Here is a 16,817-nt window from a genome sequence, read left to right as displayed (position 1 = left end):
GGAAGACAAGGAGCTCAGTCTTCGACATGTTGAGCTTTAGGTGGCGGGCGGACATCCAGATGGAGATGTCCTGAAGGCAGGAGGAGATGCGAGCCTGGAGGGAGGGGGGAGAGAGCAGGGGCAGAGATGTAGATCTGGGTGTCATCAGCGTAGAGATGATAGTTGAAGCCGTGGGAGCGAATGAGGTCACCAAGGGAGTGAGTGTAGATTGAGAACAGAAGGGGACCAAGCACTGAACCTTGGGGAACCCCCACCGTAAGAGGATGGGAGGGGGAGGAGGAGCCTGCAAAAGAGACTGAGAAAGAACGACCGGAGAGATAAGAGGAGAACCAGGAGAGGACGGAGTCTGTGAAGCCAAGGTCAGATAACGTGTGGAGGAGAAGGGGGTGGTCCACAGTGTCAAAGGCAGCTGAGAGGTCGAGGAGGATTAGGACAGAGTATGAGCCGTTGGATTTGGCAAGCAGGAGGTCATTGGTGACCTTTGAGAGCGCAGTTTCCGTGGAATGAAGGGGACGGAAGCCAGACTGGAGGGGGTCGAGGAGAGAGTTGTTGTTGAGGAATTCTAGGCAGCGCGTGTAGACAACTCGTTCAAGGAGTTTGGAAAGGAATGGTAGGAGGGATATGGGACGATAACTAGAAGGTGAGGTGGGGTCAAGAGAGGGTTTTTTTAGGATGGGAGAGACATGGGCATGTTTGAAGGCAGAGGGGAAGGAACCAGTGGAGAGTGAGCGGTTGAAGATGGAAGTTAAGGAGGGGAGAAGGGATGGAGCGAGAGATTTCATAAGATGAGAGGGAATGGGGTCAGAAGCACAGGTGGCCGGAGTAGCACTTGAGAGGAGGGAGGAGAGTTCCTCTGAGGATACCGCTGGGAAGGATGGGAGAGTAGCAGAGAGTGTTGAGAGCCGGGGGGTTGGAGAAAGGGGGGAAGAGACTTTGGGGAGGTCGGACCTGATGGATTTAATTTTGTTAATGAAGTAGGAGGCCAGATCGTTGGGGGTGAGGGAAGGAGGAGGGGGAGGAACCGGGGGCCTGAGAAGGGAGTTGAATGTACGGAAGAGCTGGCGGGGGTGATGGGCATGGGTGTCAATAAGGGAGGAGAAATAGTTTTGTCTGGCAGAAGAGAGGGCTGAGTTAAGGCAGGAAAGGATAAACTTGAAGTGAACGAGGTTGGCATGGTGTTTAGACTTTCGCCAGCAGCGTTCGGCAGCTCGAGCATAAGAGCGAAGGAGGCGGACAGTGGCAGTGATCCAGGGCTGTGGGTTAGTGGTGCGAGAGCGGCGAAGGGAAAGGGGAGCGAGCGAGTCTAGCTGAGTAGAAAGGGTAGAGTTGAGAGCAGTAATCTGATCATCAAGACTGGGTAGAGAGGAGAGGGCGGCGAGGTGGGGTGTGAGGCTCTCCGAAAGATGGGTGGGGTCCAGAGAGCGGAGATCTCTGTGAGGGAGTAATACGGATTTACAGGGGAAAGGAGTGTGAGTGAGGAGGCAGGTGAGAAGATTATGATCAGAGAGAGGGATCACAGAGTTGGTGAGGGTGGACACAGTGCAGCGGTAGGAGATGATGAGGTCGAGGGTATGACCAAGTTGGTGAGTGGGTGAGGTGGGGTGGAGGAAGAGGTTGGCAGCGTCAAGGAGAGATAGAAGTACAAGTTGGAAACAAATATATATACGGGTGCTGTGGGGAGGGGAAGGAGGTATGATGGGGTGATGGGGAGGTGGAGAGGAGGAGTTAATTAAGTTGGACCCAGGCCCTGGGTCACATGGGACTCACAGTCTCAGGAGGAGGGAAAACAGGTATTTAATCCCCATGTTACAGATAGGAACCTGAGGAACAGAGAAGTGAAGTGATTTGCCCAAGGTCACACAGCAGGCAAGCGGCAGATCCGGGATTAGAGCCAGGTCCTCCCTGCTGCTTGGTTGGCTTACATCAAGGCTGGCACGGCGAGTGTCTGATGATTTTCAAAGTCGGGCAAAGGGGAGAACTAGCATAGTCTCATGCAGCGTGCTCAGCTGCAGCGTGGCTCAGAGGAAAGAGCCCGGGCTTGGGGGTCAGAGGTCATGGGTTCGAATCCCAGCTCCGCCACTTGTCAGCTGTGTGACTTTGGGCAAGTCACTTCACTTCTCTGGGCCTCAGTTCCCTCAGCTGGAAAATAGGGATTAAAACCGTGAGCCCCATGCGGGAAAACCTGATTATCTTGTAACCTCCCCAGCACTTAGAACAGTGCTTGGCACATAGTAAACGCTTAACAAATACCAAAATTGTTATTATTATCTTGAATCTTTCTCAAATGCTAGACCTACAGGAAGTCCCTGCGTGCCAGCCCCGTCGATCTGAGTGCCAGTCAGAGCCTGCGTCGCAGTGCCCGGCGGTGAGGCAGCAGACGACAGTGGTGGAGTCATGTACCAACAAAGAGCTTTCTACACTTTAGAGGGCATAAACTGCCAAATGTTGCCTGCTCTGGGCCAAACGAGCCAAACCTCTGAGTGCCATCCTGGCCCACCTGGTTTTCTGCTGGGGACGGCACACAGGTCTCCGTGAATTAATACCAAGTTAATGGTTTCTGTGGGAAAACAGCTCTGTCCAGATGGTGAAGTATGGCCCAGAAAGCTGCCCATCCTAGCAGATGTGAGGATGACATTAAATATATCAAGGGCAGGCAGCAGGTGTGAGAGAAAATAATTATAGATAGGGATGGGCTTTCCTCTGCGTTAATATTTAATGTAACTTTTGAACCACTTAAAGATGATTTCTCAAGATTCTATCGATTAGAATAATGAATGTTATATTTTACATGCATCCACACTTTTGTGCATATCCTTCTACTCTGTTGCTTCCCCTACATTTATTTTAATGTCTGTCTCTCTCCTTAGACTGTAAGCTCCTCGATGAGCCCACTGTTGGGTAGGGACTGTCTCTATATGTTGCCAACTTGTACTTACCAAGTGCTTAGTACAGTGCTCTGCACACAGTAAGTGCTCAATAAATACGATTGATTGATTGATCATATCTACTACCTTTTCTACTGGATTGTATTAGAGAGGCAGAGGCATAGTAGATAGATCATTTGTCTGTGGGAGTCAGAGGGTCATGGGTTCTTAACTCGGCTCTGCCACTTGTCTCTGTGTGACCTTTGACAAGTCACTTAACTTCCTTGTGCCTCAGTTACCACATCTGTAAAATGGGGAAAGAGACTGTGATCCCCAACTGGGACAGGGACTATGTCTGACCCAATTTGCTTGTATCCAACCCAGCACTTAGTGCAGTGCCTGGCACATAATAATAATAATCATAATTTTGGTATTTGTTAAGTGCTTACTATGTGCAAAGCACTGTTCTAAGCACTGGGGAGGATATAAGGTGATCAGGTTGTCCCATGTGGGGCTCACAATCTTAATCCCCATTTTACAGATGAGGTAACTGAGTCACAGAGGAGTTAAGCGACTTGCCCAAAGTCACACAGTAGACAAGCGGCGTATCCGGGACTTGAACCCATGACCTCTGATTCCCAAGCCCATGCTCTTTCCACTGAGCCACGCTGCTTACATAGTAAGCACTTAACAAATACCATAATCATTAGTATTATTATTATCCCAAGCCCTTAATTCATTGCTCAGTGAATGTTCAGTAAATACCAATGATTGACTGATTATTTGCTGATGTTGCTTGTGCATCTGACCGTGATTCAGTTGCTGGGATTTTCTCAACACGAAGTGGTCAGATGTGAGGAGGGAGTGATTGAGTGCCTGTGTGGTTGATCACAAAATTGATCCTCATGTATAGGATCATAATATAATGATAATAATTATGGTAATTGTTGAGTGCTTACTATGTGCCAAGCACTGTTCTAAGTGCCGGGGCAGATACAAGGTGATCAGGTTGTCCCACGTGGGGCTCACAGTCCTAATCCCCATTTTACAGGTAGCTGAGGCCCAGAGAAATGAAATGACTTGTCCAAGGCCACACATGACTGGTGTAGATACAAAGTAATCGGTCAAATAGCAGACAAGTGGAGTAGCCAAGTTAAGAAGCCATGACCTTCTGATTCCCAGGCCTATAATCTACTCACTGGGTCATACTTATTGATCCTGCTGATGATGATGAGGAGGATGATAGTATTTCTTAAATCCTTAAACTAATCACTGGGGTAGGCACGAGATAATCAGATGGGTCTGATCAGATAATCAGTCCCACATGGGGCTCACTGTTTCAGGGAGTGGGAGAACAGGTATGGAATCTTCATTTTATGGATGAGGAAATTGAGGCCCAGAGTAGGGAAGTGACTTGCTCAAGGTTGCATAGCAAGTCAGTGTCAGAGCCGTGATTAGAACCCATATCCTCTGATTCCCAGGCCCATGCTCTTACCACTAGACCACACTGCTTTCCCCTGATAAAACTTTTTCCATTATTTCCCTAGTATCTTGAGGAAGAGATCAGAGGTTAGAAGCAGCGTGGTCTTGTGGAGAGAGCACAAGCTTGGGAGTCAGAAGGACATGAGTTCAAGTTCTGGCTCTGCCACTTGTCGGCTGTGTGACTTTGGGCAGGTCACTTCTCTGTGCCTCAGTTACCTCATCTGTAAAAAAGGGATTAAGACTGTGAGACACGGGCTGTGTCCAAACTGATCACTTTGTATCTACACCAGTGCTTAGTACAGTGCCTGGCACATAGTAAGTGCTTAACAAATACCATAAAAAACAAGAAGAGGTCAGCAGTGGAGCTAGAATGCCGGACCGCAGGGGGTGAGATATAGAACCCATGCCTTAGAAATTTGACATTCCTGGTGGGACTTCTCTATATCTAGGACTTCAAATTCCAAGAATAAGCCACATTCTTCCCAGCCCCCGTCATTCCTGTTTTTAGGTTCACCAATCTTGGTGGACATGAGATTGCTGGGGTTTGGACTTGGGCCTATCCAGGGGGCCAATCGTGAACTTGACATTTCAATCACTCATTGATAGGGCAAAAGATTTTAGATTGCCGGCAGGGCCTGTAAATTTAATAATAATAATAATGATGGTATTTGTTAGTGCTTACTATGTGCCAAACACTGTTCTAAGCACTGGGGGAGGGGGAAGGATACAAGGCAATCAGATTGTCCCACGTGGGGCTCACAGTCTTCATCCCCATTTTACAAATGAGGGAACTGAGGCCCAGAGAAGTGAAGTGGCTTGCCCAAGGTCACACAGCTGATAAGTGGCGGAGCCAGGATTAGAACCCACGACTCTGACTCCCAAGCCCAGGCTCTTTCCACTAAGCCACGCTGCTTCCCAATTTCAAAGTGAATACTCCCCAGGTGGTTTTGGGGAGCTCTTTCTGCCACTCTCAGAAGGTCACAGGAATGTAAACCCACTGCATACTGAAATCCTCAGTATACAAAAATTTATACGTGGATTCTGTGGTCCATCTGGCCAGGCGTGGATCAAAATCTGCTTAATGACAGGGATGAAGTAGTTACTGTGTGCTAAACACTACAGGCTAATCAGATGAGAAACAGTCCCTGTCCCACAAGGGAATCCCTGTCCAGATAGAAAAAGGAAAATTTGTTAATTCTCCGAACTAATAATAAATCCAATCTGAAATATTTTTCCTCGCTTCATTTCTGTTCAGTCCAATGCCACATGCCTTGTGGGAACTCAGTAAGAAATGATTGATGCTGAGGAGGATGAAGAAGCAGCATGGCCTAATGGATAGAGCCACGGGGCTGGGAATCAGAAGGACTTGGATTCTAATACCTGCTCTGCCACTGCTGTATGACCTTGGGCAAGTCACTTCACTTCTCTGTGCCTCAGTTATCTCATCTGTCAAATGGGGATTAAGACTGTGAGCACTATGTGGGACGGGGACTGTGTCCAACCTGATTAGCACGTATCTACCCCAGCTCCTAGCATAGCGCCTGGCACATAGTAAGTCCTTAACATATACCACTATTATCATTATTATTATTATTGTGTCTTTTCTCCTATTCTTGCTGTCTAGTGTTATGGCAAATGGTGGCAGACACTAGTTTAATGGAAGGGCCTTCACTGATGGATGCTATTGATTTTTCTCGCTTTCCCTTTTTTAAAGAGGATTTATCATTTTCTCTTTTTCTGTGACCAGGATGGGCAAGGTGGCAGGTGTTTTTCATCGTGTCTCCTCTTCAATGTGATGGGTCAAACCTATTAACACTTGAGTGCCTCTAAACCACAAGGTTTTCTTTGTGATTAACAGAACAGTTTTTCCTCTGTGACAGTAACAAACCAGTAATGGCAAAATATGGTTTAGGTTGAGGTATGAGTTATAAAAAGGTAGAAAATTTCAGGAATGCAATGTTGGAGTAAGTTAGAAAGAATTGAGGCTGTTTTATGTGCTAGCCAAGTCTGCCCTATTGAGATAAAAGTCTAACATTTTTCAGCATTAATGTATGTAGGGGCTCAAACTCTTTAAACAGCCCAGTGCAGGTGAGGTAGTTCCAGATGGGCTATCACAATCATCCAGCGCTTAGAACAGTGCTCTGCACATAGTAAGTGCTTAACAAATATCATCATTACTATTATTAGAGAGTTGTGAATTAATAATAATAATAATAATAATGATGATGATGGTATTTAAGTGCTTACTATGTGCCAAGCACCGTTCTAAGCACTGAGGTAGATACACGGTAATCAAGTTTTCCCACATGGGGCTTGCAGTCTTAATCTGCATTTTACAGATGAGGTAACTGAGGCACAGAGAAGTTAAGTGACTTGCCTAGCTTCTGAGGAGCAACAATGTGATTTAATGGATCAGTTTCTGCTGAAAGGAACCTGGATCCGAGGAAACCAGGCATCTCATCTTGTCTGTTCTCCTAGTAAGAATTCCTTACCATAAAAATGATTCCATATTATCTCAATCAATGGCATGAACACTTACTGTGTGCACTGTATTTTTCTAAGTGGCTTGGAAAAATTCCACAGAACCAAGACTTACATTCCCTATCCTCAAAAAGCTTCCAAATTAATGGGGAAGACAGATATTTTTTTTTTTTTCAGATGGGAAGTGAGGGAGGTAGAACAAGGGTATAATAGGTTGTTGTATAGATGAATCAGAATGAAAGGATTGAAGGGATAATTGATTATACATATGAATGTAAGTCGTGATGATGAGAGTAGAATAATAAGTGCTAGAAACTTTGTTTTATTATCCTGACAACTTGCTTCGTAATTTCATGCATGGGAAAGGATTTATGAGCAAAGAGCTGTTTTAACCCATCTCTTCAGCACTGAGGATTACTGACTTTGATTGTCTTGTATTATGAAGGGCGCATCAACTCAGTACAATAATTCTGCGTGGAAGAAAAACGGGTCTCGAACACACATAAAGTACGGTTTGTTCCAGTTTGACAACTTTAACATATATAACCTCAGCTCATGAGAGTTGAGGCCATTATAAGAATTGTACTTTTGTTCATTATTGCTGTTGTTGATATGGATTTGCCACTTGACAGTCACTCCTGCGAGGTTGGTATGATCAATCGATGGTATTTATTGAGAGCTTACATTGTGCACAGCACTGTTCAAAGTGCTCGGTAGAGTACAATACACATTCCTCTTGTCAGACTTACTTCTTCATCCCATTGTTCTGTTTTGTCTATTTTGTGGCCATTTCCTGCAAAGTAGCCACTGATACCACGAGGTCAACCTTTAGGATTGTGGTGCTGAGAAGGAGAATTGTCCTACTGGGCCTGATGCTCATTAGCCCAGAAGTCTTTTTTTTTTCTTTTCTTCTTTTTGGTATTAACTGTTAAGTGCTTACTATGTGGCAAACACTGTTCTAAGCACTGGGGTAAGTACAAGTTAATTAGGTTGGACACAGTCCCTGTCCCTCATGGAACTCACGGTCTAAGTTGGAGGGAGAACAAGTATTTAATCCCCATTTTGCAGCTGAGGAAGCCGAGGCACAGATAAGTTAAGTGAACTTGCCCGAAGTCACACAGCAAGTAATTGGAAGAGCCAGGATTAGAACCCAGGTCCTCTAACTCTCAGGCCCGTGCTCTTGCTTCCCAAGTCAAGAATCGAGTTGAAGGTGGATGAGTAGAAGAGCTTATAGTGATTTCAAAGTCCAATCCCAGCCAGAGTGCATTGCTTGGTAACTTTCCTTGGGTGGTTGGATTTGCAGAGCTGTTTCCAGAGTCTTGGTTTACCGATGATGTCATATGCTTCTGTAAGGTCAGTGAAAACACTGTGGACATCTTAATGTTGTCCTCCACACTCTTCCTGCATCCTAGCTCTCTTCTTCTCTTCAAAGCCCTACTGAGAGCTCACCTCCTCCAGGAGGCCTTCCCACACTGAGCCGCCTCTTTCCTCTCCTCCTCCCCATCCTCCCCGCCCTACCTCCTTCCCCTCCCTGCAGCACCTGTATATATGTTTGTACAGATTTATTACTCTATTTTACTTGTACATATTCACTATTCTATTTCTTAATGATGTGCATCTAGCTTTATTTCTATTTATTCTGATGACTTGACACCTGTCCACATGTTTTGTTTTATTGTCTGTCTCCCCCTTCTAGACTGTGAGCCCATTGTTGGGTAGGGACCGTCTCTATATGTTGCCAACTTGTACTTCCCAAGCGCTTAGTACAGTGCTCTGCACACAGTAAGCGCTCAATAAATACAATTGAATGAATGAATCTGTCTCACTGGAAATAACTTATCCTAATAGGTCTTCCATCTCCATTGTATTTACTCTCCATGCACTTAGTGACTTAATGAATCGGGCAAGTCACTTCACTTCTCTGGACTTCAGTTACCTCATCTGTAAAATGGGGATCAAGACTGTGAGCCCCACAAGGGACAGGGGCTGTGTCCAACTCAATATGCTTGTGTCCACCCCAGGGCTTAGTACAGTGCCTGGCATATAGTAAGTGCTTACCTAGTATCATCAGTATTATTACAGCAGAGAAGTGGCAAAGGCAGGATCAGAACCCAGGTCCTCCTGATTCCCAGGCCCATGCTCTATCCAATAGGCCACATGGCTTCTTGATTGATTAGTAAATTATCCACTTTCCTGCATTTTGATCAGAAACTGAGAAGCTCTAAAGCTGCTGAAAAGCATCATGGCTCAGTGGAAAGAGCCTGGGCTTTGGAGTCAGAGGTCATGGGTTCAAATCCCGGCTCTGCCAATTGTCAGCTGTGTGACTTTGGGCAAGTCACTTCACTTCTCTGTGCCTCAGTTCCCTCATCTGTAAAATGGGGATTAAGACTGTGAGCCCCATGTGGGGCAACCTGATCACCTTGTATCCCCCCAGTGCTTAGAACAGTTTTTTGCACATAGTAAGCACTTAACAAATACCATTAAAAAAATGTCCCATTGTTGGATAGGGACTGTCTCTATATGGTGCCGAGTTGTACTTTCCAAGTGCTTAGTACAGTGCTCTGCACAGAGTAAGCACTCAATAAATACGGTTGAATAAAGTCACGTTTCAATTCACATAGCGCACAGTCAACTCTGTTCTTCAGTCATCTGTTCATCAGGATTCAGGCTGGAGAGAGTCTTGCTGGCGATGGGGAACAGGCAGATTCCTCATTAGTGTGAAGGCTGATAGGGTCCCTTGGTGGTGAGATTCCGAGGAGCAAAACCAAATGTGTGGATGTTGCAGTTGGGGACTGTAAACTTTGTAGCCCATTAAGATGACCTTCCCGCGTGAACACACTTGTCTGTTCTGCGATCCGCCTTTCCTCTGCTGGAGGCCACTTGGACCATGGAGACCAATGGGGACAGAAATTTTGGGAGAACATTAGACCTCCACCAGATATTTGCCACAATCATTCACCTGCAGGAGAAAGGAGCCTTTGTTTGTAGGCACCTGGCAAGCTGAATCCTGCTCCTCTTTCCAGAATTTGAGGTCTGACACAGACCAACAGACATGGAACAATGAGATACCGTAATGCCTCAGCAATGCAGCCACTACTCGGAGGAAAGATGTGAGTGAAAATCCCCCAAAGCCAAGGGCTATGATTTAATCACAAAAGCAGATCATAAGCACACAGTTCCTTTTCACATCCTCTGTTGTATGTTTGGGTGACTAGCGTTGGACTTGGAGTTCTTGTAACAGAGAAATAAAATTCCTGCTTAAAATTTTGATGAATGAAAAAGCACTGCACCTCACAAGAAAACCCTAAAATCACTCAGACTTTTGGGGAGGTGAAATCTCTGCCCAGTATATTCCAGACTGAGCCCCCTCCTTCCTCTTCCCCACCTTCCCCTCCCCATCCCCCCCGTCTTACCTTCTTCCCTTCCCCACAGCACCTGTATATATGTATATATGTTTGTATGTATTTACTACTCTATTTTATTTGTACATATTCTATTTATTTTATTTTGTTAATATGTTTTGTTTTGTTGCCTGTCTCTCCCTTCTAGACTGTGAGCCTGCTGTTGGGTAGGGACTGTCTCTATGTGTTGCCAACTTGTACTTCCCAAGAGCTTAGTACAGTGCTCTGCACACAGTAAGTGCTCAATAAATACAATTGAAGCTGTAACAGACAAAAAAGTGGTGGTTGGTGGGGTGCTTAAATGTGAGCCAATCAATCAACTTATTTTTAAAAATGTGATTTGTCAAATGCATACTATGTGCCAGGCACTGTATTAAGCACTGGGGTAGATACAAAATAATCAGGTTGGACACAGCCCATGTCCCACATTGGGCTCGCAGTTTTAATCCCCATTTTACGGAGGAGGTAAATGAGGCATTCATTCATTCATTCAATCGTATTTATTGAGCACTTACTGTGTGCAGAGCACTGTACTAAGTGCTTGGGAAGTACAAGTTGACAACATATAGAGACGGTCCCTACCCAACAATGGGTTCAAAGTCTAGAAGGGGGAGACAGACAACAAAACGAACACATAGCTGTCAAAATCTTCAGAACAAATAGAATTCAAGCTATATGCACATCATTAACAAAATAAATAGAATAGTAAATATGTACAAGTCCAATAAATAGAGTAATAAATCTGTACAAATATATGTACAAGTGCTGTGGGGAGGGGAAGGAGGTAGGGCAGGCGTGATGGGGAGGAGGAGAGGAAAAAGGGAGCTCAGTGTGGGAAGGCCTCCTGGAGGAGGTGAGCTCTCAGTAGAGCTCTGATGGGAGGAAGAGAGCTAGTTTAGCCGATGTATGGAGGGAGGGCATCCCAAGTGAAATGACTCGCCCAAGTTCCCATCATCCACGGTGGCCAAAAAGGGCCCTTCTGCTCTGGGGGTGCTGACAGTGGCAGAGGCGCTAGCGATTCTGCAAGGAGGAGGAGAAAGAAGAAGGGGAAGAGTGGGCTGAGCTCTTTTTCCTCTTCCTCCTCTTTCATTCATTCATTCAGTCGTATTTATTGAGCACTTACTGTGTGCAGAGCACTGTACTAAGCGCTTGGGAAGTACAAGTTGGCAACATATAGAGACAGTCCCTACCCAACAGTGGGCTCACAGTCTCTTCAGCTGCAACAACTGCTACTGTCACCACCACCGCCATCACTGACTGGCTATCGGGGGGCCTGGTGGGGACAAGGTTGTTCCAGGAATGTCTAATCATTTGTAGTCCATTGAGTAAATGTGCAGGCCTTTATTCATCCACTCAATCATATTTATTGAGCACTCAATGTGTGCAGAGCTTTAGTGTAACATTGTAGGTCCATTCACGGCCAGGGCCTTCCATGATCCCGCTGCTGCTGTTGCTACCATCCAAGCTACTTGTCCTCTGGTGCGGCTGTCATCTACATCCGTTTCTTCTTGCTACACTTATTCTAGTGTCAGAACTTTGGTATAACAAGGAACCTAGCATGTTCTGACAATTAAATACCAGAAGTGCAGGTGAACTACAGTTACCTGTAACCCACTAGAGCAGGAAAATGCTCTCACTCCCTTGAGTCATTACATTTTCTCAGTCCCCCTCAAGATTTCTCTGCTGGACAGGGACAGCTTGGATATCCCAGAGCACAGTGGCCCCTTGCTTGACTATGCCTGGTTGTGGGGTGTGACCAATGACTGCCACTTATTTCCCAAAAAACCACATTGCAATGTCTGACATTTTACTCTGACTGCAAGGGATTTTCCAAGGGCAGAAGTTTCAATAAGTATTAGAGAGACAGACGCCTGTCACCGGAGGTGCCTAAAGAAGCAGCGTGGCTCAGTGGAAAGAGCCCGGGCTTTGCAGTCAGAGATCATGGGTTCAAATCCCAGCTCTGCCAATTGTCAGCTGTGTGACCTTGGGCAAGTCACTTAACTTCTCTGAGCCTCAGTTCCCTCATCTGTAAAATGGGGATGAAGACTGTGAGCCCCACGTGGGACAACTTGATCATCATCATCATCAATCATATTTATTGAGCGCCTACTGTGTGCAGAGCATTGTACTAAGCGCTTGGGAAGTACAAGTTGGCAACATATAGAGACAGTCCCTACCCAACAGTGGGCTCACAGTCTAAAAACTTGATCATCTTGTATCCTCCCCAGTGCTTAGAACAGTGCTTTGCACATAGTAAGCCCTTAACAAATGCCATTATTATTATTATTAGCATCACCTGGTTTTGAGCTCAGAATTTTTAAAAAAACTTGAATGTTTTCCACTTTGTTTTTTAGCACATGACCGACAGAGTAGGTATTACTGTACGTGTATTATATATATATGGCACATAGGATACATATTCTGGTGTCTTACAGTGAAACATTGAGTGGAATAAAACTGGTAACACTCCTAATGTACTAAACAAAAGGGTGGAGGTCAAATCCTGTCTACAAACAAAGAGTGGAAATAAGAGCTGCATGAGTGTCGGAGAGAGAGACTGAATACACTGAGAAACAGTGTGGTCTAATTCACTCGTTCATTCAATCGTAATTATTGAGCACTTACTGTGTGCAGAGCACTGTACTAAGTGCTTGGGAAGTACAAATCGGCAACATATAGAGACGGTCCCTAACCAACAGCGGGCTCACAGTCTAGAAGGGGGAGACAGACAACAAAACAAAACATATTAACAAAATAAAATAAATAGAATAGTAAATATGTACAAGTAAAATAGAGTAATAAATCTGTACAAACATATATACAGGTGCTGTGGGGAGGGGAAGGAGGTAAGGCGGGGGGATGGGGAGGGAGAGGAAGGAGGGAACAAACTAATGGTTTGTCTAATGGTTAAAGCAGAGGCCTGGGAGTAAGAGGACCTAGGTTCTAATCCCCACTCTGCCACTTGTCTGCTGTGTGACCTTGGGCAAGTCACTTCACTTCTCTCTGCTTCAGGTACCTCATCTGTAAAATGGGGATTAATAATAATAATGATGGCATTTATTAATTGCTTACTATGTGCAAAGCACTGTTCTAAGCACTGGGGAGGTTACAAGGTGACCAGGTTGTCCCACTGGGGGCTCACATTCTTAATCCCCATTTTACAGATGAGGTAACTGAGGCACAGAGAAGTGAAGTGACTTGCCCAAAGTCACACAGCTGACAATTGGTGGAGCTGGGATTTGAACCCATGACCTCTGACTCCCAAGCCCGGGCTCTTTCCACTGAACCACGCTGCTTCTCCGAGACTGTGAGCCCCATGTGGGACAGGGAGTGGGTCCAACCTGCTTGTATCTACCTCAGTGCTTAGTACAGTGCCTAGTTCAGTGCTTAGGACAGTGCTCAGCGCTTAGAACAGTGCTTTGCACATAGTAAGCGCTTAACAAATGCCATTATTATTATTGCAAAGTACACACTTAACAAATACCAAAAAAAATGGATTCCCATCAAGAACCCCTTCGATTTCAATGATCTTTATTCCCTCGACAGCCATATAATTTGAAACTTTGTCGGTTATTACTGGATTAAAGCACTTCTTAGGTCATGAGGAGTTAAACCAAAGATGTTTTTATTGTTTCCCTCCCCCTCTGTCGACTTCCAGCCTGTCGTATCAAAGAAAGATACCACAATGAACCAAATATTTTGTAAGATGTGTCTCCTCTGGGGGAGAGAGACATTGGTCAAAATTCCAGACTTTAAAATGTCAAGTGTTACTCACTCTTGAGCTGCCTCGTGTATACGTAAGTTTCTTTTTTTATTTGAGAATGTTTGCTTCCACTGCAAGGGCAGAGAGCATCTCCTGGCTGTTTGAAATCCAACCCTGGAATGCACAAAGGATGACTAATTCCACTTACTGGAATTCCGCTGTTGTTGTCAAAGCCACAGTTTCCATTTCAAGTTTTATAATAAGGGCAAAATCCCAACTGGCAGAGACACGGTTTTTATTGTTGTTATGGGTCGAAATTTCTGTAGTGCTATAGCAGGAAGGGAAGTTGTGTGATGAAGACTTCTGAAGGTAGAGGAACATTTTCATGAGGATTGGGGGGAGCCTGTTGGTGGGATGGAAAGTCTCCTGTCGGCGATGACAAACAGGCCGTAGTCCCGGCTTCTCAGGACTGACACGCCACCTTCTAGACTGTGAGCCCACTGTTGGGTAGGGACCGTCTCTATATGTTGCCAACTTGTACTTCCCAAGTGCTTAGTACAGTGCTCTGCACACAGTAAGCGCTCAATAAATACGATTGAATGAATGAACGAATGAGAACTGATGATAGAGCCGGTGGCAAGTCCTGCCATTCGAGTTCCTGCTGTGGCGCAGAGATGTAGCACATTATGTTCATTTATTCATTCAGTCAAATTTATTGAGTGCTTTCCACGTGCAGAGAGCTAGCTGTACCAAAGTGATTTCTTATGTGCAGGACTGATCCAGTATGGTCAAAGTCAGCACATCAGAGTGGCAATGCCAAGTTCTCTGTCAGTAGGCTTTGGTAGCAGCTGTGGTCTTCTCTGCCCAAGGGAGCCAGCCATTTTTCAGGATTCCCAGTCAGTCCAGGAATGCCCAAGTTGGTTCTTTGGTCAGAGTCATTCTCCCCTGATGGAGTTGGCCCAGCAGACTTCAGAACTCTCCCATCAGCCTTCTTCACCCACGACTCTCCGGCTCACTGTCTTCACTCTTCTCGAGGCAGCTTGTAGCCATCCCTGCTCTCGACTATCCCATCTCAGTCCCCTTGCAACAAACCTTCTCTAATGAAGTTCCAGCTCCTCATCACTGCCACGCTCATCAGCCACCTCTACCACTTATAGAGCTCTTGATTAATTCACATCCTGCCTCTGTACTTAAGTGTATATTTAAGAGGCTCTGTGATAGCTCTCACCTCATGGGCACCCTGGGTACAGGAGGGACCAAAATGACTTTTTGTTAGGTGCCAGCAGCCAAACAAGAAGGAGAGGATTACGGGACTAAATAGAAAGAATAGTGGCAGGGTGGAAGAAAGAGGAGGGCTCTCTCCCTTTGCCTTTGACCCCAGCCTCAGGTGACCTTCCATAACCACCATGGCAGGGACTCAAACCTCACAGGCCGTTGAAAACGAATGGGGCTCTGAAGGGTGGATGGTCCCCCGTCTTTCCACTTTAGTGTGTGAGCCAGGACCGAGGTGAGAGATCCCATCAGCGTGTCGATGAGGCCTAGCTGGAAAATCAGTTTCAAAAGCAAGACAGATTTCTCCCAGACTCCCCCACTGGAAAAGTGGTTTGAGTGGACCGTGGTCAAGGCCCTCACACCCACTTAACTCCCAAACTTCTCCGGTTTCTCCAGTGGCGACTCTTTTGCATCCTCAGGGCATCTTATGGAAAGGCAAAAGTCTTTAATTCAAAGGTTTTCCACATGTTAGGAGACGCCCACAAATGCCATAGAGATGACATTTATTATTGCTGCTAACAATAACAGGATAAAAGTTAATTTGTAAAACATGTTTTTGAAACACAACAATGCCCATTTAAATTTCTCTTTTATGAGTGACGAAAGCTTGTACTCATTTATCTGAGTTTCCTTCTCTAAATGGGAGCTTAAATAAAAGATCTTTCACAGGACATTATGCCTGTACTCAAAGGGTAACCATTCATCAGCTTTCTTTTGCATTTTGCCTTGTCCAGGTGCTGTTTCGGGGGGTCGGAGGATGACTGTGATTGATTGATTGACAGATAGCATTTGGAGAAGCGGTATGACCCTAGTGAAAAGACCATGGGCTGGGAAATCAGAGGATCTGGGTTCTAATTCCGGCTCCATCACTCGTCTGTCGTGCAACTTTGGGCAAATCACTTAACTTCATTATGTCCCAGTTTCCTTATCAACAAAATGGGGATTGACTATCTGTTTTCCTTCTCCTTTAGACTGTGAGCCCACGTGGGACAGGGACTGTATCCAATCTCATATCCACCCCAGTGGTTAGTCCAGTTCTTTGGCACCTAGTAAATGCTTAACAAATACCAAATAATAATTATTATTAACGTAACTCCTCTCACCTTTTTAGGGAGGAGAGCTGTTTCATTCTGTGCACTGTTCACTTTACCCCGACTCTGTCAGGAGAGGAATAATGGAACTAGAAATAGTGGTAATGATATTATTAGTAGTAAAACTACTGCAACTACTACTACTAGAGAAACAGTGTGGCTTAGTGGATAGAGGATGCTCCTGGGAGTCAGAAGGATCTGGGTTCTACTCCCAGCTCTACCACTTGTCTACTGTGTGATCTTGGGCAGGTCACTTCACTTCTCTATGCCTCAGTTACCTCATCTGTAAAGTGAGGATTAAGATTGTGAGCTCTCCGTGGGACAGGGATGGTGTCCAACCCTATTATCTTGTATCAACCCCAGAGCTAACAACAGTGCTTGACACATAGTAAGTGCTTAACAAATCCATTCATTCAATCATATATATTGAGCGCTTACTGTGTGCAGGGCATTCATTCATTCAATCTTATTTATTGAGCGCTTACTGTGTACTACTAAGTGCTTGGAAAGTACAATTTGGCAA

Source organism: Tachyglossus aculeatus, chromosome 2, assembly GCF_015852505.1.
Source record: "Tachyglossus aculeatus isolate mTacAcu1 chromosome 2, mTacAcu1.pri, whole genome shotgun sequence".
Lineage (NCBI taxonomy): Eukaryota > Metazoa > Chordata > Mammalia > Monotremata > Tachyglossidae > Tachyglossus > Tachyglossus aculeatus.
Note: the sequence above shows the minus strand (reverse complement) of the source record.